This window comes from Octopus bimaculoides, chromosome 4 (assembly GCF_001194135.2).
Source record: "Octopus bimaculoides isolate UCB-OBI-ISO-001 chromosome 4, ASM119413v2, whole genome shotgun sequence".
Taxonomy (NCBI): domain Eukaryota; kingdom Metazoa; phylum Mollusca; class Cephalopoda; order Octopoda; family Octopodidae; genus Octopus; species Octopus bimaculoides.
In genome coordinates this window covers 128363502-128372328 of record NC_068984.1, presented here as the reverse complement: position 1 = coordinate 128372328, position 8827 = coordinate 128363502, and the positions used below count along the sequence as shown (strand labels likewise).

Sequence of the window (8827 nt, the reverse complement as noted above, 5' to 3'; positions counted from 1 at the left end):
GCACCGCCAACGATCTTGCTCGAAAAACCTCATGTGTCACTTGCACAAGAGCCAGTCCATGGGCACTGGCAACGATCTCGCACGAAAGATATCATGTGTCGCCTGCACATGAGCCAGTCCAGGGGCACTGGCAACGATCCCGCTCAAAAGATTTCATGTGTCACCCGCACATGAGCCAGTCCGGGGGCACTGGCAAACGATCCCGCTCGAAAGATATCATGTGTCGCCCGCACATGAGCCAGTCCAGGGGCACTGGCAACGATCCCGCTCGAAAGATTTCATGTGTCGCCCGCACACGAGCCTGTCCGGGGGCACTGGCAAACGATCCCGCTCGGTAATTAGAAAATATTGTTACAGAACATAGTGTTTGGTTAGTTATGTTACAATACATTAGCAACCAATAAGCACCTGTTCACTATATCATAAAATAGCACAAACATAAGACTAGTTAGTTTGTATGTGATAGCTTGATCTGCTAGAAATAACAGCCAATTTTCTCTTAAATCATACTCTGTCATCTTAAGAAAGGTGGAACACATTAGAACACAGCACCACTTTTGAGTTTCTCTCTTTTGTTATAGTATCAATAAATGTTTGGAGGCGCAATGGCCCAGTGGTTAGGGCAGCGGACTCACGGTCGTAGGATCACGGTTTCGATTCCCAGGCCAGGCGTTGTGAGTGTTTATTGAGCGAAAACACCTAAAGCCCCATGTGGCTCCAGCAGGGTGGTGGTGGTGGCGAACCCTGCTGTCACCACAACTTTCTCTCACTCTTACTTCCTGTTTCTGTTGTACCTGTATTTCAAAGGGCCAGCCTTGTCACACTGTGTCACGCTGAATCTCCCCGATAACTCCATTAAGGGTACACGTCTGTGGAGTGCTCAGCCACTTGCACGTTAACTTCACGAGCAGGCTGTTCCATTGATTGAATCAACTGGAACCCTCGTCGTCGTAACCGATGGAGTGCCACGACGACGACAAATAAATGTTTTTTTTATATTTATACAAGGTAAACTTATAGGTTTTCGGAGTTACTTTGTTAATAGGAATTTATTGATGCAGTAACTGAAAATAAAACTTCTATTTTAAGAAATCAGCAAAAAATGTGAAATGTTTACTTTAGGTGTAGCCGTGTAGTAAGAAGTTTGCTTCCAAACTACCTGGTTCCAGGTTTAGTCTCACTGTGTGGCACCTTGGGCAAGTGTCTTCTACTATAGCCCCAGGCTGGCCAAAGCCTTGTCAATGGATTTGGTAGGCAGAAACTGAAAGAGGCTTGTTGTGTGTGTGTATTTGTCCCACACCATTGCTTGACAACTAGTGTTGGTTTGTTTACATCCCCATGAATTAGCAGTTCGGCAAAAGAGATTGATAGAATAAGAAACGGGCTTAAAAATAAGTCCTGGGGGTCAATTTATTCAACAGCATTGCTGCAGGCAGTCCAATGGCTGAAACAAATAAAAGTAAAAGATCCAATCCAAGTAAGAAGATAAGGTAGATTATATTGGTTTCAGATTTTGGTACAAGGCCAGCAATTTTGGGTGAAGGGATTAAGTTGATTAAATCGACCCGTGTTTAACTGGTACTTATTTTATTGACCCCAAAAGGATGAAAGGTGAAGTCAGCCTTGGCAGAATTTGAACTCAGAACGTATAGGCTGACGAAATGCCACTCTAACATTTTGCCCAGTGCACTAACGGTTCAGCCAGCTCATTGCCCTAATAAGATAGATTATATTAATGATTTATGTGGTTGATTAGTTTACTTCCAGCCACATGGTTTCAGGTTTAGTCCCACGATGTGGCACCTTGAGTGTCTTCTATAACATTAGACCAACTAAAGCCTTGTGTGGATTTGGTAGATGAAAACTGAAAGAAGCCCCTTACATACATTATAACACTTGGAAGCAAGTATAACTGTTCACTACTAAGTTGTTTTGTCTTTGCTCCAACTATTAGGTTAACCAATGCCTTGTGATTGAAATCTTTTAAGTCTGAAACGTGCAGAAAGCCCATTGTCTATGTATGTGTATATCATCTCATATCTTTTATCGTTTTTTTTGTTTCAGTCATTAGACTGCCTCCATGCTAGGACATCACCTTCAGAAATTCTTAGTCAAATTAATCAACACCAGTACTTTCTTTTTTTTTTAAGCTTAGTACCTATTCTGTCGATTTCTTTTGCCAAACCGCTAAATTATGGGGATGTAAACACACCAACACTGGTTGTTAAGCAGTGGTGGGGGACAAGCACACACATACAACAAGCTTCTTTCAGTTTCCGCCTATCAAATCAACTCAAGGCTCCAGCCAGCCCAAGGCTATAGTAGAAGACACTTGCCCAAGGTGCCACGCAATAGGACTGAACCCAGAACCATGTGGTTGGGAAGCAAGCTTCTTACCACACAGCCACTCCTGCACCTATATACTTGTTTTTCTTTTCCAGACATGTCCACAGATGACCACATTATCTGATATAGCCTTTCCCTTTTTAAGACTGTTTGAATGTGATTTTACTGCTATTTCTAATAGACCTCAGAATTTCATTAAAAGTACCAACCAAGTACTGTGGACAATGTAATCTGCTAACCCCTAACCCCTTAAAGGTTGCTAACCTTTTTCCTAAATCAAACAACCATTGTAGTTTGGCCCTAGTTCAGTCCTGATTGAGTAAACCTACTAATCAAAATATTTCAACCATTAACTCTCTCATTTTATATTCAGACATAAAGTTAGTGGGACTACATTATACCAATATGTCCTTCCTTTCTTTTTAAGACAATAGAATATGATTTGAAGAAGAATATCACTGCTGTTTCTGACAGACTGTGTAATCTCACAGAGACTTCCTTCATGAATGCTTACTTTGATTGCTATGTGTTCTACTTGCATTTTATTATGCTGATTCCATTGTAATTAGTATATCTTTTGTTATGTAGAAGGTTATTGTAAATTTCTTTATTCAACTTCCATTATTGTGTGCTGAGAATATAAAATACATTATGTGATTTTTATTATTTTTGTAATATATATATATATATATATATATATATATATATATATATCAGTGTGATGTTTCTGCTGAAATGATTAATTCATTCAATAGATTTTACTTTAATTTATTTGTGCTTTTAATTTTGTTATTGTATCAGTGATCCTCATGTTTCTCTATATTCATGGCTTTGTCCTTTCATGAATATTTTTGAACTTAATTATGTGTTTTTTTTTTTTTATGTCTTCATTACTGTAGAAGTTTGACTGTGTTTTCTACCTTGTGGCTAGAAGTTTTATATTACATTTCCAGGAAACATATGAATTTTCGTCATCAAACAGCTGATAATTGTCTGCTTTTTTTGTTATATATTTAATTAAATGAATACCATTAAGCCACATGTTAATTTAGTTTGCTATAAGATGTGGGTGTTTGTTTTACATGCTGTAATACATAAGGAATCATCATGTGTGTGTGTGTATCATTATCATCATCCTTTAGTATGCTTACATGAATCAGATAAAGTATATTGAAGCAGGTTTCCTACAGCCAAATGCCCTTCCAGTTGCCAACCCTCACCTGTTTCCAAGCAAGGTAGTATTTCCCATTGCCAGACATGTTTTTCATTGAGAACTGGAAATGAAAAACATTGCTTCTATGACTGTGATGTTCATTTACAATCATTACAATTATCAAGACAAGGGTACACCCAAACACACACACATTCTATGGGCTTCTTTCAGTTTTCATCTATCAGATCCACTTGCAAAGCTTTGGTTGGCCCAGGGCTATTGTAGAAGACACACATACACACTCACATGTACTTTTGAATACTGAGAACCTGGAAGGATCGAAAACTATCTAGTAATTGTGCAAAAGAGTATGGTTAATGGTAACACCAGAAAAGAACTTTCATCAACCTACAGGCCTGGTATTTACCATAGAGATAAATACTAGATTAGTGTCTGGAATAGGATAATCTCATGGGCATATAGCTGCTGATAAACTATTTAGATGAAAAACTATAAGAAAATTTTGGACTGTATGGCTAAGAAGTTCACATTGTAGTCACATAATTTCTAGAGCAATCTCTCTGCACTGCTGTGTTGTATCAGATATGTCATATATTGTATCTAATATATCTTGCAGTGTTTGTCATGTATGGTGTATTGCACTATATCTTACTAATTTGTTGTTTCTTTAACTTACAGATATTTGTAGTAACTGACACGGTTCCAGTATTGAAGTTATTCAAGTAAGTAGATATCTTTTTACCATTATTTACATTTGATGGATATTTGTCCTCATCTTGTTTATTGTTAAAACAACGTTTCGGCTGATATACCCTCCAGCCTTCATCGGGTGTCTTGGGAAAATTTCAAACCTGGTTTCTCATTCCTGAGGTATTTTTCAATGTTATTCAGGTCACTGCTTGTAATCGAACTCAGAATCTTGGGGTTAACAACAAACAAGATGAGGAAAAATATCCATCAAATGTAAACAATGTAAATAATGTACATAATTCCTCATCTCTTAAATATAGAACTGTATTATCTTTTTACCAATCTAGTATTTTGGATTTTTTTTTTTTTTTTTTTTTTTTTTTTTTTTTTTTTTTTTTTATGTAGCAGCTTGACTTAGAGATTTAGTTAAAGTTGTGGAAACAAACTTAATTGGAGAACTAAATATTTTTTGTAGTTTTATGAATATATTTGTCCTGTTTTTATCTCATTTATGTTTAGAAGCTCTGAGAGAAAATCATTATGTAAGCTTTTTAAGCTTTTATTATTGTGTTGTTTTCTATCTTGATGTAGTCTCTAGAAAGACAGTGAAACGGTTGTCATTAGACTTTGATAGCAGTGACAGATGTGTTTGGGCATAACTACATATATATATATATATATAGATATATTCCATGGACATTCATTGAAGCTAACAATAAAACTGTCTGTCCTTCAAATTCAGATGGAGAAAGAACAAGTTTACTTCAGTTGATTGTTTATTCAAGCTGTTTACTACTTACCTTCCACTAGCAACGTACAACAAGTTAGCTTCACAATTAGCATAACTTTTCCCAATTAGCAAGTTATCAAAACCCAGCTAGCAACATTGGTGCAACACTTTTTTCCAGATTACTGGTGTCCTCGTCGTGCCAAATGTTATTTGAAGCTTTTTGTATTATTTGAAAACGTAAACAACCATTCCTTGCAGCAACTGTTGATGTCTGCTATTGTACACTATTGCCTTCTCTTTTTCCTCTCGCAGCTGCCAACCTCATTGTTGGCAGCACCATGCACTGACACCCTGTTAACCTCTACTTTCTTCCCAAAATCCATAAGGCCATCACCTCTGCTCGTCTTATTCTTTCTTCCTGCAGCTACCTATGCAACTAATCTTAAACTACCTAGTTCAATTCTTGTCATCTTCAATAGCAACCTTCACTCATATCCGTGACACCAACTCTGATTTCTACCTCTTCAACTCCTCTCTCTCCCCTACTCAGTCTCCCACAATTATTTTCTACCATGGCTTTTGAATTCTTCTACACCATCATCCCTCACCTCGATGTGTCTCCTAACCTCAAATATTTTCTCAAACACCACATCCTGCTCAAGCTCACCATCCTTACTCTCCTTCACCCCACAAAACTCATCTTTACACTCAACTGTTTCACCTTTTCCAGGAAGTTTTACCAGCAAGTTACTGGAATGGCTGTAGGTGCCATGAGGGGACCCAATTTTACCAGCCTGTTTCATTAACTTGGAGCTCATATCTTAACTTGTTTCACCACTCCACTACAGAGCTCTACGGTTATTACGTCAACAACTGTATTGACACCTCCTTGCTTATCCATGTACTGTTCACCACCTTCATTTCTTTCTTCAGCTCCTACCTTGCTTATATAATTCACATCTGCCTACATTTCTTATACTTCTGTTAATTTTTTAGACATCATCCAAACTCTTCACCTCGATTCTTTACAGACCTACTAACGCGCGCGCACATACACACCTACTTTAAATTCTTCTCTTCCATCCCTTTCACACTAAATTGGCTGTCTTCTCAAAATTTCTTCCTCATTACTGTCTTTCTAACTGATATTCTGACTTCAAAGATAAGTTTCACACATACACACACACACACACACAAACGTTTCAAATGGTCCATTAATTTTTCTTCAACATGGATACCTCCAAGCAGCTGTCAATTCAGCCTAATTGTCAACTATACTTCTGTCCTCCTATCCCTTACCTGTCCTACTATCAACTGCATTACCTTTACCTTCCATCCTACCAGCTAATCTCTCTAATGCACTGTCCTACACAACTTCCATTTCCTTCAGTCTAGCCCTACCATTTCCTACATCTTTCCTAACCATCCACTCTCCTTCAGGTGCAAGCACAACCTGCATGACCTTCTGATCCACAGTACTTTTACTCCAAGCCCCACATTACCCCGGTATCATTTATGTGTTCCTCTCCTGTTGCAACACTTGTCTTTTCATTCAAAGCATTACTTCCCCCACATAATCCTTGGTCCACTTTCCTCGTCATTTAATTTTTCACCTGCATTAACTGACAACCCTTTGGCTTATTATGTAATAAAAGAAAGCAACCAGATGCTAGCTAATCCGTTTAGAGGACATCTGCAGCAGAATAGCAACGAACCTCTTAAACCTCTCGTCCAGGTCATTCTCACCATCATCTTGTTGTTTATGATCTTCTACAGTTCCATAACAGCCCTTGCTTCCTAACCCCTCCAAAAGCAATTATTGGGAACCACTGTTCTTCAGGTGTCACTCTGAACCATGTGGTTAGGAAGCAAACACCTTTACTTTGTATTTGTTGAAGTGGGAGAATGACATATATATAGAAATATCCGTTATGTCAGTTGTGTAATGTATTGGTGCAAGGTACATAACTCTGCTCGCACAAGTTTGACCACTTGATTCAAATTAACTCCCACTGATCAACCGACGGAAACAGTTTCCATTTGTACTTCAGAGTCGATGGTTTATTACCCTCGGTTTCTCCAAGTTATATTTGAAATGGAATATGCAGTGGTGTAGGTAGTGGAGGAAGTGCTGTCCAAGTTAAATTACTGAAAAATGAATGAGAGTGACGTGTATGGCCTAGTTGATTGGCACTGCTTTATCATATGGTTGCAGGCTGGAGATCACAACTGGGAAGAGGAACTTACCTTTAATTGTCAGTACATTTTCAAATCTGTAGCATTTCTTGATTGACCCTAAGGAGCATACCCCACTACTGGAACCATTTCTTTGTACCCAATTTTATTTTTTATCTAATTTTTTTTAATACTTTGTTTTATTACTTAGCTAAGTGGCTAGAGTATTCAGCTCATGGTCATAAGGTTTGAGTTCAATGCCTGGCGGCACACTGTGTCCTTGAGCAAGACACTTTGTTTCACGTTTCTCCAGTCCACTCAGCTGACAAAAATGAGTTGTACCTGTATTTCAAAGGGCTAGCCCCGTCACATTTTGTGTCCCGCTGAATCTCCCTGAGAACTACTTTAAGGGTGCACATGTCACTGGAGTGAACTGCCATTTGCACATTAATTCCACGAGCACGCTGTTCCATTAATCAGATCAACTGGAATACTTATCGTCATAACCAATGGAACACTGCCAAGCCCATTTACCTTACTTGATCACAGCTGCTGTAGTTTGTCGTTGTAATGTCATCTATTGTTTTGGATCATAAAAGTAATGGTTGTATAAAGCTAACTTTTATGGTTGTTCAAATCGTAGAGATCTCTCATATCATCAGTATGAAGGTGGAGTGGGTCTTGTGCTGTTACTAATTTAGTTTTAGAATCTAGCTACTGGCTAGCTCAGTTAGTAGAGCACAAGATTCTTAACCTCTGAGTCATAGGTTCATACTCCATGTTTGACAGATTTATTCTACTGGCATGGCCACAGCCTTAGGGCTGAAACATAAAAAAGAATATCAAATAATGATTTCTTGGGAGACCTGCTGCTGCTGCATGTGATAATCTATTTCCTACCTTTGGTAGGTTTTTCATAAGCCCCACGATTCCTAATTCAAGCTTAGTAATGACAATGTTATTTAACGAAATTCTTCATTATTTCAAAATTAATTGAAACAAAGATAGCACATTTCAGCTGAAGTATGGTAACATAAAGTCAGACACACTGGATATTGTTGTAATGCATTATATCTGAAAAGATGATGGATAGTCACAACTGCACAATGAGGACCTAAAAACAACTACCAGTGTTTAGGAGACTGGGGGACCTGATATTCTGGATTCATAAACCTGACCTCTAACTTGTATCTTACTTAAGCCCTTAAGTTCTTAATTCTGGACAAATATTTTCTTCTCCCAGATTTTCTTGGTTTTGAATTGTCATGGAGTCTTCTGTAACTTTGCTTCTCCACACAGCCATGCCTGCACCTAAATGTATGTATGTATATGTGTCTGTGTTTGTGCCCAAGTGGGAAGAGGTGATCCATATTAATCTAGCTTCTATCTTTGGACCTGTCCAGCATGGGTGGTGGGGAACCCTACCTGGAGCTTGCACTCCACTGGCATAGCTTCCTGGGTCATTGAGGCACATAAGCCACCATATCACAAGGACTGGACCTTGTGATTGAACTTATATCTGGTGCTCCATATTAATGTCACATGTGACATATTAATAAAAATCTGTAAATGTACAACCATCCAGATCTCTGAGTACTTTATTTTTTCTAATATATAATTTCTGTACATCACCTCCAAACCTTATAATATATATATATATATATATATATATATATACATATATATATCATCATCATCATCATCATCGTTTA

General features: G+C 38.1%; 1 protein-coding gene across 4 annotated transcripts in view; it reads left to right on the top strand.

Annotated features, from left to right (window-relative positions):
• Positions 1-8827, top strand: part of LOC106878601 (kelch-like protein 24) — a 63882-nt gene that overhangs the window by 23784 nt on the left and 31271 nt on the right. For all 4 annotated transcript variants that reach the window (XM_014927866.2, XM_014927864.2, XM_014927865.2 and 1 more), the window contains one exon: positions 4199-4242. The gene's annotated coding sequence lies outside the window, so the exon portion shown is untranslated. The remainder of the gene's footprint in view (positions 1-4198; positions 4243-8827) is intronic.